Source organism: Diabrotica undecimpunctata, chromosome 4, assembly GCF_040954645.1.
Source record: "Diabrotica undecimpunctata isolate CICGRU chromosome 4, icDiaUnde3, whole genome shotgun sequence".
NCBI classification, from domain to species: Eukaryota; Metazoa; Arthropoda; class Insecta; order Coleoptera; family Chrysomelidae; genus Diabrotica; species Diabrotica undecimpunctata.
The window spans coordinates 126932200-126949951 of record NC_092806.1 but is presented as its reverse complement, the minus strand read 5'-3'; the positions used below and the strand labels follow the sequence as shown (position 1 = coordinate 126949951).

At 35.4% G+C, this 17752-nt stretch overlaps 1 protein-coding gene across 1 annotated transcript in view; it reads right to left on the bottom strand.

The window, feature by feature from the left end:
- LOC140438392 (uncharacterized) overlaps positions 1–17752 on the bottom strand; it is an 802897-nt gene that overhangs the window by 253955 nt on the left and 531190 nt on the right. The window lies entirely within an intron of this gene.

Sequence of the window (17752 nt, the reverse complement as noted above, 5' to 3'; positions counted from 1 at the left end):
GACATAAGATCACATAAATATGCTCCAAATATGGCAAAATGAATGGGAGGCACAAACAGCGAAGGCTCAACTATACCAAAATGTTAATCCCTGATGTGGTTACACAGTCCAAATGTAGATTCAGAAGGTTAAATTATTATTTTACACAATTTCTCAATGGCCATGGCTCCTTTAGGTCGAAAACGTTTAGACTAAAGAAGACCACAAATGATTTGTGCATAGATTGTGGCCACGCAGAACACTGCATTTTTGTTTGTACTATTTTCCAAAGAGAACGGAACAACCTAATATTAAAGGTAGGAGCGATGACACCCAACAACTTGATACAAAATAAAGAAAAAGGAGACGCTAGAAGCAGCGAGACAGGAACAGAGTGGATGAGGTAACAAATTACATATAGTGCGGTCATGGGATCTTACAGCCCAGCCTCACGATGGATAAGACGACCCCTTTACAGCCAGATCTATAATTATATTACGTATAATGTTTTTACGACTTCGTATACCCCTTTTTTATTTTTACTTGTCAGGCCACATACATGTTATTTCCACTTGTCAGGCCACATACATCTGCACTTTTATCGTCCCATATTTTGTCTCTTTACAATACTGTCTCTAGATGTGATATTTTAAGTGGTTCTTATCGTTTTTGGTAACAATGTTCTTCCAGTTTTTCACTCGAATTTCCAGACTGTGCAGGGCATCCTAATGTTTCGTTTCAACTCGTCCGGGGGTGCCGTGTCGAAGAAGGGGTAAAGGGGAACACCTTCTCTAGTCGGTTTAAAACCTTTCCAGCTAAGTACAAAAAAAGTTAAAGTTATTTCTTTGTTTCTCGGTCAAATTCTTCAATTGTATTCAGGCTGACGATCAGTTCTATTCTATTTTCTAAGTCATGTGCGAAGCCTCTCCCATCTGTAGTCCTGATAGTGTAGGGTTTTCTTCTTTCATAAATATTTTACTGCTTACTGTCATTATTACTGAGGAGTGATCTGATACCATATCTAGCGCTTCTTCTATTTTAATACAATTTTGTCGGATTTCTCTAACAATACAAAAATGAAATAACTTTACTATCTATTTAATGTCTGTAAGCCAATTCATTGGCTTGTTAATCGAGTGAAGGTTACAGTTATGCTCTCTCGCTAGTAGGTGTGCTTTGCATTAAAATCTCCGCTCAAGATTAATTTTTTACCAAAATTTTGTATCAGTTCAGAGTAATTTTCTTTTCTAAATTATATCTTGGGGGATAATTTGTTGCTGCAATTTTAATAGTATGTATACAGGTTGTTTCAAAAAAAGGTAACACCGTCTCTATGATAGGTAAAAAACTGAAAAATAATTTTTGTTTTCGAGATAAAAGGCGTTAAAGAAAAAAAATATTTCACAGTTTTTACGATTTTGCCGAAATCACTGGCAACATTGTAATAAAATTTTATAGGAATATGTTTTGGAAGCTGATACATCCTATGAATTTGTTTTTATATCTGATTCTCATAGCGTGCGCTAGGTTCGTACCAAGTATTACAACCTAACTTTTTTAAGGGTAGAATTAATAATTAAAATTCCAACTGAACTTAAACATTATATAAATTTTCACCAAAAAGGTACTCTTGTATTAAGTGTATTTCTCGAGATAATAGACCGTTTTAAATCGTTTTTCCAATTACAAAGCCAACTGTCAACAATTCGAAAAAAGGTTCCTTATAAAAGTTATTAAACAATTTGTAAAAAAAATTAGAAAAATTCATTTTTTTTCTATAATCTTGGTAGTTTTGCATTTTAGAAAAATTTTGTAAAGACAAAAAAGTTTTGCAATTAAATTTATTACAAGATAGAATTGATTGCTAATTGAAAGAATAATAATTATTATTACAAAATTAGCAAAAACTCTTAAAAAAAGGGTAAAAAAAATGATTTTTCATTAATTTTGTTCAAAAATCTCTAAAAGTCTGTGTCCTCCAATCTTTACGACTTCTATAACGTTATTATCTTGTCTCGGTGTTTTATTTCTGTTGATTTTCTTTAGTGCGTTCCTTATTTCGTCTGTTGATATATCAGGCATCAATTCCGACCCTTGCTTCACTAATCTTTTTCCTAACTTTTCTGTTAATTGTTCAATTTTATTTATTTCTGTATAATTCTGTACAGAAATCTTCTACTACCCTTAGAACCACTTAATTCATCTCTTTTGGTGATGATATTTCCACCTTTATACTTTAATTTCAATATTTGTTTTTTGCCATTTGTCACTTTTCTCCATAGAACTTTGAGACTCTTGTTATTTTCAATCATTTGTTGGATTTGTTCACTTTTATGCTTTCGTTGATGTCCTCAGTTTGGTTTAGTGAAGATTCTGGAAATATTTTCCTACTCCAATGAGGTAATACATTTTTGTAATAATGACATTTTTATTTTATTTTAAGTGGTGTTTGGAGTGATTTTAAAACCTGCCTCGATTGCCAAGACTTGTTGGTCGGTTTAGGTCAAGGATGTACGTTAGGATAGTTTCGGAAACGATAGAAAAGGGTATAAGGATCTGACTCCCTCATGATAGGTAGGAGAGACGTCAGCTGCTAATATAAGGCAGGGTCACCAAGCCCTGCCGCAACCTATCCTCTACCGGGATCGTAGAGGAGTGGTACCAGGTAGAACTTTCGATATAAGTTTGGAAAAAAATAGTTGATTGAAAATTTAAAAAGTTATTCTATTAGTTTATTAGCTTAAAAATTGTACAGTTGTTTAAAATTCCCTAAACTCTTCCTATTCAACGGATTTCAATGATTCGAATTTTATTTGAAAGTTTAAATGCTCTTTTAAAATTAAACCAATGTTTACTAAAAAGTATTTATAATTTTTTTTGTTGACGTTGTATAATTTTAAAAATGAATAACTTTTTTTCAAAAATTTAGATTGCAAAATTATTTTACAAAAACTACTTGATCCGTTATGTTGAAATTTTGTGTAGTATTTTCTTATATTAAAAACAAATTCTGTGTAAATTTTGAAGGCTCCATGTGGTTTTTAAATACCTGAAAAAGATTAATGAAAAAACATTGATTTTTGACACTTTTTGAATGATTTTTGCCAATTTTGCAATAATAATAATTATTTTTTCAATTTGAAATTAATTCTTTCTTGAAGAGAATTGAAATAAACTTTTTGTCTTTATAATTTTTTTTAAATGCACGGATGCCGAGATATAGCAACGAAAGGGAGAAAAAGAAATTAATGTTTTTTTCACAAATTGTTTAATAAAAACTTTTTGCTCACCTTTTAATATGTCCGCACAGTGAAATTATCATTTTCAATAATACTTCTAAGCGACTAAAGCAAAAAAATAGGATCATATACGATTTATCCAACCCAAAAACAGACACCGCCTGGTTATACTAACTAATACCTTCGTATTCAAAGAACGAATTCAATATATATTTTGTGAAAAAACAAAGTTAAATGATAGAAGTGTATTTCTTTTAAATTACACAATACAATTCAAGATAAAAAATAATTAACCTTCTTTTAACGACAGAACTGTTTGATTTTTCTGTTTATCTACAAGGATAAACATGCTTTATTAATTATTTTCTCTCTTTGTGAGTTTTCCAATATTCTCATTATATTCTTCAAGTTCCGATTCAACAGTTCACAATAAATTTCATCCAGAGGAGTAGACGTTGTAAGTTAAAAAAGGATAAGCACTAATTATGTTTATTTGATTATAGCTATAAATCTCTTTAGACGATATTGTTTTACCTAGAGAAAGTAATCGAAACATCCCAAGGAGTGATGACAAGGTGGTGACTACAGTTGATTAGCTGAAAATTACTAGCCACCAAGATATTTAGGGTGAAATACGAAGGATAAATGTAGACAGGACTGACAAACTCTATATATGTAGCTCAGTAAGTATTAAATTTATTTTTATTATTGTTGTAAGCGTAAGATACTAGAGCAATCCATCTATGAGATACCAGAGCTAAATCAGCAAGCTGCATGGAATGATCGACCTCAATTCACTCCTACAATTAGAGGTAATAATTACCCTAAAGAAATTAGAAACTTGGTCTGAATAAAAGAAAACTGAGAAGGATCTGGTCCCACTCGAGAGTCTAATAATAATATTGTTCTGAAGTTAGTTTCTTGTAACATCTTAATGCAATTTACTATTTTGATTGGAAATAATCTACAATTGTTTTCAAGTTTTATTAGCATATTTCTTAAGATCATCACTTATAGCACGATACATTGGGTGCACAATGAAGAGGCTCCCGCTAGCAGGTAATAAGCCCTCTACGGAGAAAGAGGTTTGCGCGAATTGGCTCCCGATGAATTTTTTGGAAATTTAGATAACTGAGTTACGAGTGCGTGGTGCTCGGTAACTAAAGGCAAAATCTGCGGAATGGTGCTCGCCGATCACTGACACTCGGGGTCAAATGTTAATGGAATGGATCGGGGCACTAGATCTAGTGGTTTTAAACGCAGGTTTGGAGCCAACATATGTGAGAGACGATTCCAGATCGTACATCGAATCACCCTCTCTACGCAGGGAAACGCCCGATGTGTTAAGAACTGGGCAGTACTAGCGCAGTATACCGGCACGGAACATCAATTCATCGGCTTCTCGATTGGCAAGACGGGGATGTTGGGGGTAGATCCAAACCTTGCCTGTTGAGGTGCCGGAGAGATAAGGTGGATTGGAGTGTATATGATGGGAGTATTAGATGGGAGGTACATGGGGCTCGACGTCTTACACCTTTGGTGGAAGGCCTCGAGCAGGTTATGAAAGCCGCGGTGCATATGACTAAAATTGGAACTGAGCGTACGGGTAAAATGTCTTACTGATGGTGTGGTCGAGATAGAGTAACTGAGAAGAGAGTGCGTGGTCCTTTGCCGGAACTTGACATGGGCGAGAATACGTCGGAGCGCGAAAGAGGTGGAACGTGTGACGTGCTTCCGAGACGAGAAAAAAAGCACTGGAGTGGACTGTGTGACAAGCTGGACGAGGACATCTGGGGTGAAGACGGTGGCATGGTGTACGAAGAGACGTCACGTCGAGGCTGAGCGTGGGGTTTCTTTTACGTTGAATGAACTGGCTGTCGCGGTGAGTTCCCTTAGGTGTGACAGGGCTCCCGGTCTAGATAGTGTATACCTGCCTAAGGCGGTTGTACCTCTGGGACGTTTGGAGCCCACGTGGCTGCTGGAGCACACTTGCCGCGCAATCGTTTCCGGATCCCTGTAAAATCTCGAGGCTCGCGCTCCTACCTAAATTCAAGGCAGGAAAATATCGTCCTACTTGCCTTCTTTTTTGTATCGTAAAGTTGTATGAGAGAAAGCTACGTGCACGTATCGAGGTGATTGTGATGTCTGGAGGCCTCTGGATTGCCTCTGAGATAATATCGTTTCTGCCAGGGTAAAAGTACAGTGGTTAAGGTGACCGATGTGCTTCGGGCAGCACGGGGAATTGGGGTTGATCATCGATGGGTCATCCTCATTCTCCTTGACATCCGAAATGCTTTTAATACATTGCATTGGAGTCTCGTAATAAGCTCTTTGGAAACAAGGAACTATCTTGGGTATCTGAGGAATGTGGTCACTGATTATCTTTCCGAAAGAAAGATTGTGGTGGAGAATCGTGTGATGGTATATGTAACGGCTGGGTTCCCGCAGGGCTCCGTCCTGGGTCCGACGCTGTAAACCTAGCATATGACGTGGTCTTAAACTACGAATATGAGGAGGGTGTTACCTCCTTCTGTGGTGTCCTCTGCACCTTTTTTAAAATATAAGTATAGCATTTGAAACTTTATATATTGAGGATTCTCTAATACAATGCAGCTATATGTATAGAATTAAGTTAATCTAAAGAGTAAACAAAACTGCCAAATAAATCCAAAAATAAAATATCTATATACCCTATAGACTTGACAGTATACCCGCAGTATCACAAACTGATTATAACTAGACGTTTGACTAATTGTATAATATATACGGTTGGTCGATCTATGTAACTGATCATCAGATTAAAGTTTCAAACTTCAGGGTCCTCTTTGTATTGATTAATTTGTCCTTCGGCATAACGGTCGGCGACGTCACTGAGTGCACGTTTCTTGTAGTTGTAGGGTCCCTATGTACCCGTTTAATTAAAGCCCATCGACTTTAATCAAGTTTCCTTTGAAGTTGGTATACACGTGCAAAAATGGCCATATTCACGGAGCGACTGACTGACTGGTTGGTTTGGTCTCTCTTCGCTAATTGAAGAGGAATGCAGAGGTTTCGTAACCTTCGATCTTTCTTTTATTTCACTTCGTGCAAACTTGAAATATTAATAAAGTTTTATACGTAATATTCTGACTGGACAAATACGGTTGGATTACAAAGTTCCACAAAAAATAGGAACTTAAAAGGATTACTTTTTAAACTTTTATAAAATTTATCAAGCAAACATAAAAGAATTATCAAAAAAAAATGTGAGATAAAACCAGTTACCATTTCAATAAAACAAAATTGAATATTGCAATGCAAAAATTTAAAAAGAGAAAATTACAAAAATACAAATTAATCAATTGGAGTCTACCTGAGTGAGTTAACAAGTTGACAAAACTACTGACTAATCTCTACGGAAGACGACTAAAAACTTAAAAGACCTATCATGTATAACCCCCCAATAAGAAAAGTAGATGTTGGCTCAGCCAAAACTAATAAACAAAAAACTGAACATTTTACAGAACATCTGCAACATCTGGAAAGCATATTTCAGCTGAATGTAGAGCACGATCTAGAGGAATGGAATGGACCTCTAAAGAAATGAAATGGTCTCACATTTAATTTACTCTTAACATTAACATCAAACTCTAATTTTATATGTATGTGACTTTAAAACATAAACTACGTATTCTCGATATGTTATCGACTCAACTAATAGCGATATTTCCTTTTTATTAATTTCTTCTTTGTTCTTTCTTATCCCTTATTAGGTTTGTTATTCGTTTGTTACTATTTTCGAAGTTTGAAATGAACGTATTTTCAAATGAAATATAAAGAGATCTAATAAACAACTACAAGAAAGTACTGCTAAACCATCTACCTTTCAACAAGTTAGAAAACAAAACGGTAGTGTGGTAAAGTAGGTGGTATCCTCAATAAACAGGAATAACATCAAGAGCCTTCAAAAAATATGTTATGACAAGACTGTTAAAATTAGAAGGTAGCAATAAAAGAGATCAATCGAGGCCTAGAAACGGCTCTAAAAAAAATAAAACCAATAGCTTGCAATGCTAATGGTCTACTGAAGCATAAAAATACTCCACAGATGTACCTAGATCAACAAAAAATAGACATTTGCCTTGTCTCTGAAACTTACTTTACAAATGAAAGTTATATAAAGCTAAAGGGATACTATACATATCACACAATTCATCCAGCACATGCTGCAAGAGGTAGAAGTGCTGTGATTATAAAATAAAACATTTAACACCACGAAGACACTTTAATAAATGAGTAACTCTAAATATAAGCAGGGAAAATAAAAAAAATTAAACACGAATCAACAAACAAATTCTTAAGGGAGCTTATCTATGAAAAGATAGTGATTGCTTATTATGAAGAGTCACAAAGAGATTCGAGAAGCCAATAAGACGAAGTTGATATTGAAGCCAATAAGATATGCAATCTGGTATTGAGAACTTTTCAACAATCGATGAAAATATTGAGAGGCAATGCAATTAGTAACAGCTAAAGAAATTAAAACTGAAATACCAACAAATATGAATCTAAAAAAGGCACCGGGGTATGACACCATAACCGGAGAAATTTTGAAAAAGTTGCCCAGAAAAGCAATATTTAAGCTATCAAATCTATTTAATGCGTCGGTTAGACTTAAATACTTCCCAAGGTGCTGGAAGGTAGCGGTAGGTAACATCATATCGGCCAATATCGTTGTTGCCAGTGATTCCAAAGTCGTTTAAAACACTCTTATTAAAAAGATTAACACCTATATTAGAACAAAAATGTATTACCCTTTTACATCAATTTGGGTTTAGAAATAATTCCGCAATACTAGACCAGATCGACAGAATCTCTGATCAAATAGAAAAAGCTCCAGAGAAAAAAAAGTATGTTCGGTAATTTTTCTAGATGTTGACCACGCAAAATCTGGCATGATGGGCTAGAATACAAACTGAATTTACTTTTACCTAAATAACATAGCCAATTAATAAAATCGTATATTATTGAAAGATTGCTTAGAATAAAATATGAAGAGTGTTATTCTAACTTACAACAATAAGTGCTGGAGTACCCCAAGGCAATATTCTGGGTCCTTTATCTGCTGTACACCTATCATGTACCTATCAATACACTACCAGTATTACCAGTAGATACACCTACCATTACTAAACACAACCACAACTGATAGATTTGCTAATAATACAAATTTATTAGAAGATAATGATAAGGAAATTGAAGCAAAAGTAAAACTGCAAGAGGCACTCAATGAGGTTAATGCATGGACCAAGAAATGGCGTATCGAACTCAATGAGACTAAATCTATGCATGTAAATATTACCAACAAAAAAATTAAACACCGATGCTATAAAATGGTACTACTACTATACTATATGCCAATACAGCAAACTATCTGGACATCAATCTAGCTGTCAGGCTAAGATGGTAATAACACATCAAAAAGGAAATTGAACATCAAATATAAAAAAAACTGTACTGACTCCTTGGAAAAAAACTTACTGAAACAAAAAATAAACTATATACTGAGTGTTATAAAATTTAATAAAATACACAAAATGTAACAATCGGATTTTGAACGCGTTACGTAAGTAGATGGTTTGCATAGCCCAGAGCACGAAATTCTTTTCTTTTGAGCTTCGTTAAAAAATCGTCAGCTACTATCTATATTTTCTTTCTTGTGGATGATGACGTTATTGATCTCATTTTTGCAAAATCAATAGATTGGCGCATTCAAAAATTCAAAGGAAATTTATGGGATTAACATTATGGATGGCTCATTATTCTGGCTTCGACTCACTATATTCACTCTTCAATGGGCCTCCAACTTGATTCTAGAAGGTCGGCAGCTGAAGAATACACTAAAGAAAAGCTTTATGAACACATAACTTCTACCCAAGCTATAAATTGGGCAATGAAATCTCAGAAATTTGCAGAGAAGCGACCACATGTCGTTTGAACGATTCTAATTGTCTTCTTTTTCTTCTTTTTATGTAGACATGACTCTGTCTGTTTTTCAATGTACCTACAGTAACTTATCGTTTCATTTTTTTGTGGTCTTCCCACTGATCGTCTTCCTATTGAATCTCTTGCCGTCTTTACTAATCTATTTGTTATCATTCGGCTTATACGATCGTTCCATTCTGCTCTTCTATTTCTTACCAAGTCCTTGATATTCTCCACTTTGCATTTTTTGTCTAACGGTTATATTAAATTGGTGCAGCATACGTTGTAAATCACCTTCACTCTGAGAGAGTAGTACTGCGTCGTCTGCATAGCAAATTTTTTTTTTCTCCCATTTGGTATATTTTTTTAGTTCTTACTGCTTTTATTATTTCATCCATAATCAGGGCTGTAGAGTGTGTTATAGAGGTAGCACCTTTTATCGGAACGATCATATCGAGCGTCATAGATGGGAGATGGTTTTTGATAACTGGTCCTTATAAGACAACTAACTCTCACTCATGGCTCCACGAGCCACACCCCAGGCAACTGCATTGATCTGCAGGCTAAACTAAGTGAGGGTAGCCAGGTATGCCAAAAATTCCACTGAGCGATTGCCGGTATAAGCAATCCCACACTTACTGACCAACGGCTTCGGGCGGATGAGTTGATAAGTGGAAGGACATTCTTATGTCCTGGTACTAAGAAATTGGCACCAAAGGCGAATAAATCAAGTAAATGGTCAAAGGCATAAGAATGCAGAAGGCAAGGAGAAATCTCTGCATTAAAGACCCAACTGGATACCTCTAGTACAATCATCGTGGCAATGAGTACTAAAAGAAAAGAAAACTAATCATGGGATTTGGAGCCCAAGATCCAGCAGGGAGGAACAGACAAGGACAAGTCGTTAACCGGCGAAACAATTGACAAACATCTTCTTCTTCTTCTTCTCGTAGCACTACAGCCCAGGTGGGTTTTGGCTGACTGCACAACTTGCTTCCATCTTGAACGGTCATCCATAATAGTTAAGTCAGTGAGCAGCCCCATTGTTCTTAGATCTGACCATATATCTCCATCGCATTCGTGGACGTCCTAAGGGTCTTCTTCCTGTGGGGCCTTCCTCCCATATTAAAAAACATCGAAACAAGATAAGTAAAATTATCAAAAGCAAAAAGAGATACGTGGAACGTCAAAAGCATGTATCAACCTGGTAAAATGCATAACATCTTTCAAGAAATAAGAATAATTAATATAAATATATTAGGTGTAAGCGAAACATGGTGGACTAACTCAGAATATCCTTCGACAGAAACCGGTACCTTATATTACTCGGGAAACATTGACAACCAGCATAGACGTGGAGTAGCAATTATTGTCGATACAGAGGTCAACAAGTCAATAGAGGATTTTGTCCCAATCTCAGAAAGAGTGATGCTACTACAAATAAGGACATCACACAGAAAACTAAATTTGATCCAAGTATATGCTGCCAAATTAAAATGGAGCTTCGCAGGACACAATGCCCGACTGAAGGATAAAAGATCTAACCACGAAATACAACAGTGGAGGCCATGGTTAGGAAAGAGAAGCAGAGGAAGACCACAAATGAGATGGGCTGATGACATTAAGAAGATCGAAGGACACAACTGGAAGCAAGTGGCGCAAAATAGAAGACACTGGATTGATTTGGGGGAGGCCTATGTCCAAAGTTGAATTACTTAAGGCTGAAGACGAAGAATATGCGCCAACGACGGATGCAACAGAAGATGAAGTAGAAACATTTTACCAAGAAATTAAAGATGTACTGAAAATGACAAAGAACAGAGAAATCACGGTAGTTATGGGCGATTTCAATGCAAAAGTCGACAAGGGAAGAGCTGGAACAATAATGGGAGATCAAGGAGTAGGGGAATGTAACGATAGAGGAGATCGTCTAATAAAATTCTATCAAGAACAAAGTCTAATAATCACAAACACGTTCTTTAAATTAACTATGAGACGGTTATATACATGGCGCTCACCAGCAGATAAACCTGAAAAAGTGGTAAGAAACCAAATCGATTATATAATGATTAAAGAGAGATATCGTAACACCATCAAATCAGTTAAAACATATCCAGGAGCAGATGTCACATCAGAACATAACCCACTAATCGCTAACGTCACGCTTAAGCTTAAAGGTATTAGAAAATCCCAAAGAACTCCAAAAATACTTGTTAGAAAACTGAAAAAAGCTGATATAAAAAACAAACTCCAACAGAAAATATACGAAAACTTTGATAAATTAGATACTGACACCTACGAGATAAACCAACAATGGGAAACATTAAAAAACTGCCTCCTCGTTCCATGCAAAGAGATATTAAAAGAACCGATAAGAGAGAGAAAGACAACTGGATGACCAACGAAATACTCGGCAGGATGGACCAAAGAAGATAAGCCAAAAACAAAGACAGTCACAATTACAAAATCATTAACAATGAAATCAGAAAAATGATAAGAGAGGCAAAACAAATTTACTGTGAGGAAAAATGTAAAGAGATAAAAGATCTTCAGAACAAAGATAGAACACAACTCTTTTGGATAAAAATGGAAATACTATGATAACGACTGACGAAAAGCTAAAACGATGGAAAGAATATAATATGGAAGAGCTCTTCGACGACGAAAGAGAAAACCTACATCAGAAGATATACAAGAGATACATCTTTCGAGGACAGAGAAACAAGTATAGAAATTATAAAGGAAGAAATATTGTATGCACTAAAGAACATCAGAAATGGAAAAAGCCCTGGGCCAGATCAACTGCCTATTGATATCCTTAAAATAATAGAAAATGAGTACATGGATGTCCTCTTAAAGCTCTTTAAAGAAATTTATCAATCGAGTGACATACCTAATGAATGGTTGACCTTAACATTTATTTATCTCCCAAAAAAAGAAAAATGCTAATGAATGCACCGAGCACCGCACCATAAGCCTGATGTCTCACACACTTAAAATTTTTTAAAGATCATCCATAAACGCATTTACCAAAATATGGATATTGAAGAAACCCAATTTGGATTCCGTAGAGGCATAGGTACCCCTGAAGCTCTCTTTGCATTCAACGTACTAATCCAGAGAAGCTTGGATGTGAACCAAAATATGTACGTCTGTAATTCCTGTATCTCTCTTGCGTACAATAAGTGGATAATATCCTTTAATTTGACCCGCTCAAATGCCTTCGCAAGGTCCATGAAACGTAGATACGCCGGTTTCTAGTATTCTAATGATTTCTCTTGCACTTGTCTCATTATAAATATAGCGTCGGTGCATGATTTTCCTGACCTAAAACCTTGTTGTTCTTGTTCTAGTGTTATAATTTCATTCAGTTTATTTGTTATTACTTTGGTTGTTAATTTTAGTATTCTGTTTAATAAATTAATTTCTATGTAATTTTCCGGGTCCGATTTGCTTCCCTCCTTGTTCGATTGTAATTTTGAAGTGGAGAAATAAACGAGATGTAAAATTAATTGCTTACTATAATTGATGCTCCAGTAATGATTCCAATACGCACTTGAACTCCCCCAATAGAAAAGCATATATCTATACGCCTCAAGATTCTATAAGTAGAAGCGATGGCCTGTAAAAAGGAAAATCTGGAATTCTGTCCATTTCATCCGCTGACCTAGACCACAACTCTAGGGCATAAAGCGGTATAGTAAGATTGTAATGTTACTTCCAGGAGGCGAAGGTGGTAAATGTGTGCGTGCTTTATGTTACGCAAAAATTCAGAATTCAGGCCGTATAAGTCAAAAATCTGGTCAAAATTATTTATATCTATTATAAGCTCACTGGTGAGCGACATGAAGATACGTTCGCTGTAGCAAACACTGAAGAGACAAGACTGTATTTCGATTTTAATAACATGGTTGCAACTATAAACTGTCTTACACAAATGAAATATGTTGCTTCTGCAGAAATATCACATACATGTAAGGTATAACTCTTTTTTTTTTACCGAATTTTATACCGGGATTAAAATCACCTATTACCAAGTGCCGTTAAAATTTTCTTGAAAGGACTTCTAAAATATCAGAGTCGCAGGTACAAAGTCAGATATAAGAGTCTAATAAAGTGACTAAACAAGTCTGGGTCTGGGTTGTTAACGTTAAAAAATAAAACCATTTTTTGTATTTAGTCGATAGGCAATTATATTTTTTGCTGTTTTTTTTTAGAAAATTAAGGGTTTTTTCATATAAACCATGTGTTTAAACCGATCGTAAAACCAGTTGGTTTATTGTACGTTTTTCATTCCTTCATGATACCCATTCCAGGATTATGAAACCTGTACCAGCTTGTACAGGTCTAGTGGTTGGGTACATATGTTTTTGGGGTCACTCAGTAGTCTTCAAAAGAGATCTAATGCCTCGCTATGCAAGATATGATTGACAGTTTCAGATTCTCTGCTACAAGGTCAGTGGCTTAAATCTCCATGAAACACTCCTATTGTATTCAGGTGTCCCTTAACTAGCGTATGTCCATTAAGGAACATATGACTCTGAGCTCATTTGTGCTCATTTTCAGGAGTACTTCAGCCCTATTAGCGCATGCCCCTTCAATATACATTTTACCATGCGTTTGACCGGGTATATTTTTCCAATGTTATATTGCCTTCGGATACGGGCTTTATTCAGGTCGCGAACGATGTTTTTGGCACTTCTGCAGCCGGATCTGGACCAAAGTATTTTGTAGCTGATGCGCTTCTGGCAAGTGTATCAGTTCTTTGATTGATGTGTATGCTCCGGTTACCTTGAACCCATACCAGTGTGACACTGTTTCGTTCCGCCAGTCTGTCGAGTTCCTCTGGATAAATATAAAATAAATAAAGGGTTAGTTGTCAATAAAACGGTATTTTGGGTTGGGCAATTGGTTTTTTTTCTCTAAGGACAGGTATAACTGGGTAATGAAATCTAAAAAGCGCACATTATTACTCTTTCATCGAGGGCAGAGGTTAGAAACTTTTTTTTTGTGAGTTAATAGTCTCTCTTTTTGACATATATGATGCATACTTATTCCTTGTGATATGCATTTTTAAGTATGTTTTAATATCTAAAGTTTTGAACGCAAGTTGTTACGAGTATATAATTCCCTTTCGTAGATAAGTTACATTATTTAATATGGTTGGAGATTATGTACTTACACTGACAATAAGTGTACACAATATGAACCACCTGAGAGACCAATATGTTCTTAGACCTTTTCCAATCCTTGATATACTTATACGCCATTCAATTATGGTTTACTGAAGAAACAACTTAAGCCAACACTGCTTGACTGTTTCAAATTGGACCGTAATCTGCTACCGTATTGTTTGTTAAATTATGCTCATTTTCGTACCCATTTTTAGCAATAATAAACGTCGACTAAACATACTTCCTCGCATTAACGACCTACGGCTTATCGTTCAGCACGAAACGAGAGATAGCATCTTTCTTTTAAACAATCGACGACGTTGAAATAAAACGTTGCCTCGATTTTAACAGCTCCAATGAGTAGGTAATGGGTAAATGGTCGCGTCGTGATAATCAACTCTGAAATTAAGTCTCATAAAGCAGTTTGTGCAGATGACTGGTTACGTCCGTCCCGATTCGCTGACTCACGCTGATTTTTCTTTTCTTGCTATTTTCTTCAGACAGTAGACAGGGAAGGCGATTACTTATAACGAAAAGTAATAAAGGATACCACAAATTATAAATATTGTGGACTATAATCAATGCTGAGCCATAATAGACTATCTTCTCCTCGTGTGACAGCATTATAAGTATTAAATTGTCGGAAATAATTATTGAGAGAAAACTGTTGGCAATTTTTTACAAGTGGTGTGCCTTGTTAAACCTCAATTATTTTGCCTATAGACTATAGTGCTTATCTGCTTATTACAGACAAATCGATGTTTTTACGAAGTTGGAGTTTAAGTGTTCAAGTTCAAGAGATTTCTATTCGTCATAACTTTTGAACGGTAACTTCAATGTGTTTTGGTCAAGCGTACTACCTAATCGACTGATCTATTCAAACTAGATCAAAAAACTAGTTCGTTTTGTTCATAAAAAAAATTTTACACTGTATGTTTTTGAAAACTCTAATAAAAATTTTACAGATTAGACAAATAGAAAATTAAAATGGCATATTTATTTTTTTCCCCAGACGATTACTTAATTTTTAATTAAAAAAATCAATTTTGACTATGAGATTTCTTAAATACTCCCCGAGATATGTACTTTATGCACGATGGGGAATCACCACATTTCTATGTTGCTGTTCGTCAACATCTTATGGAAATAGGTGAATAGGATGCGAGGGCGTCATGCATGACCATTTATATCACTTGATTTAAACCCTGTTGATTATTTCATATGATGTCGATTGAAGGAAGTAGTTTATCAAGAAAATATAAATACGCGACGGAATTAGTGATTTTTGCAACATTATTAGAAATGATCCCGTAACTCTCAAAAGCTCAATTAAACATCTGACGCTCCAACAAAGACGTTGTATAGAAACAGGTGGATTTATTGTCGATAATTTGCTATTTTCTTCAAGTGTCATCTCCGCGGCGGAGGTCGGCGATCATCATAGCTATTCGGACTTTTGGACGGCTGCTCTGAAAAGTTCATTTGATGTACATCCGTACCACTCTCTCAGATTGCGCAGCCATGACATTCTACGCCTCCCTATGCTTCTCTTTCCTTGGATCTTTCCAGTTTATTCCAATATTCTTGATATTGTTACGTAAAAATATGAGTCATAGTTTTAACCTGTAAACATGTTTTTATTCACATGCTTATGTTTTAGATTTTACGAGAGGCGTCTATTTACCTGAATGGACCTTCCAGAACAAGGTCGAACCGATGCGGGAAATCCAGTTTGCCTTTACCGTTTCGCCGTCGTCTACTCAAGAAGGTTTTAGACGTTTCTAGTCTAACAGTAGTGAATATATAACAGGACTTTTTGGAGAATAGAAAACAGTTAATTCTGAAGACGCGCTCGCGATATTTATTGTTACGCTCGCCTTTTAATAAATTATGTATATTTAGTGATAAATAAATTAATATCAGTTATTGTGCTTTTTAATAAATTCAGATAAGAACCTTTTGATAAAGACATTATAAATTAAAGACATAACAATTAAAGAATTCACAACAAAATATAAATAATTATAAATAAATAAAAGACTTAACAATATTTCAATTTTCTTGTTTTAATTATATTTAAATTTTCTATTTCTTTATTCATCCTTCTCAGAACCTCTTCGTCTGTGACGTGAAATATTTATTTTAAATGTTTTTGTTTGTAAAATTTATATGTATGTATCCAGTCATAGATTTGATTAACAGCTGTTTGTTAATTTGTGTAAGAAGAATTGAAGACTTCTGTCATTTTTCAAAAACTCAAAAAGTTTTTCACACTGGGGTCTATCTTCTTGTGATGGTAGCACAGTAGAGTTGTTGAAAGAAACCAGGAGTCGATTGGAATCGACTTTTGTATTTCAGTGTAATACCTGCAATAAGACTCCAATCAGTACTGCTGCTGTAACTGGAGTCATATCAGTCAGAAAGCATCTACAAAAAACAGAAGAGAATCTGCTGCACAATTTTTATAATACAGCCATGGAATTAATGTTAGCTGCTGGAAAAGAAGAAAAAAGTCCAGCACGAGAATGGGGTGAAGTTTATCCAGAAGATAACAAAGCTTTTATTACTGTAATAGCTGATGGTACATGGGCACGAAGATCAAATCTGTATTTTCTGTCAATTCGAGTGTTATGTGCTTGTATTATAGGAAAAAGAACTGGAAAGCTATTGTTAATAGCTAATAATTACTAAGAATAATCAAAGAGAGGAAAATGCAATACTTGGGTCATGTGTTGAGAGGCGAAAGATACGAATTACTTCAAGTTATACTGGAAGGAAAAGTACAGGGCAAAAGATCAGTAGGAAGACGCCAGAACTCGTGGCTGAAAAACCTGAGGAGATGGTTCGACCGCTCATCCGCAGAAATCTTTCGCGCAGCAGTTTCCAAAACTACAATTGCCATTTGGATCTCCAACCTTCGAAAGGAGACGGCACCATGAGAAGAAGAAGAAGCTATTGTACTTAGGCGTAAAAAACAAATATTGTTGTGTCAAAAAATTACCCAACACGTATGTTAGAAAAATTATAACGAAATTTCGACTGCGATGTAAAACTTAAAAAATAAATATTTTATTGCTGATGGCGACAGCATAAATGGAAATACAGTTCACCAAATATAGCTAAAAGTGTGAAATTCCCATTGCCTGCGCTAACAATGAAGTGAGAAAGTACATATAAACGGTCTGGACCGTCAGTGCGAGTGCGAGGTCCGTCGTTTGACGAATGCGCATCATGATCGTCACGCGTTTTCACACTTTCAGCTATATTTGGCGAACTGTAATAATATTTACTGAGCTCTTCTATGACTTATGTTGCATAAGCAAAGTTACTGAATAACGAAGACCAACGGCATTTTTTTTTTAGATAAGTCTGTATTATTTTACTTCAGTTGACAAC